Raw genomic sequence first — 831 nt, forward strand, 5'->3', positions numbered from 1 at the left:
GCTCTCTCTCTTTCTCCCTCTGTCTCTCTCTCTCCCTTCCTCTCTGAAATCAATAAAAAATATATGTAAATAAATTTTAAAAAGGGACCCAAGGGAGGGAGGGAGGGAGGTGCTCTCTTCCCGTGTGCATAGAGTTGATTCTCGCTCATTGTCTGGGGCTGCCCTCCCCTGGCGGAGCTTGAGCCGCTGGACCCACCACACGACCTGACTGCTTACACCTGTGCTGACAGTTCTGTTACTTGCGGCCAAAAGCACACCTATGATCCATTTCTAAAATCTCCTTTTGGCTTATTTCTGCTACCTTCCCGCACCCATAATGTAGGCTGCATGGGGAGAGGGCCTAGTCTGTCACATGCCTGGGCACTGTCGGGCACACGCTAGGGCATGTGACTGCCGAATGGATGTCCGAGGCCCCAGCTCCTCCAGGCCCGGGGCTCCGTCACTCATCTCTGGGCTCCAGCAAGCGGCAGGGACGCGAAAGCCTCTCAGATCAAAGGTCCAGGGAAGCCAGAAGACAGCCGCTCAAGAACCCAATTTAATAAGATTTACACGTCGACACGTACAAAAAACCTAACAATGTACAAGTCTTTGCAAGACCAGGGGCTGAATCTGGAATGCAGAGAGCCCTGGAGGGGCCCCAACACGGTGCCATCTGAAGGTGTTTTCCCACTGATTCTCTACATCTTGGCCGTACCCAGCGATGGGACCGAATCCCAAACGGAGGCTAACACTTGAGAGCTACCCAGATCTAGGGTGTTCCCTCCCCCAGCCTCCCTGCTCCCGGAGTGGAACTGAAGGGAGGGGAGAGACTATTAGCCTGAAGGAGGAAAT

At 53.8% G+C, this 831-nt stretch overlaps 1 protein-coding gene across 1 annotated transcript in view; it reads right to left on the minus strand.

Annotated features, from left to right (window-relative positions):
- The window catches only part of ZNF541 (zinc finger protein 541), a 28006-nt gene that overhangs the window by 1871 nt on the left and 25304 nt on the right, over positions 1 to 831 (minus strand). The window lies entirely within an intron of this gene.

The sequence above is a fragment of the Myotis davidii genome, unplaced genomic scaffold (genome assembly GCF_000327345.1).
Source record: "Myotis davidii unplaced genomic scaffold, ASM32734v1 scaffold566, whole genome shotgun sequence".
NCBI lineage: Eukaryota > Metazoa > Chordata > Mammalia > Chiroptera > Vespertilionidae > Myotis > Myotis davidii.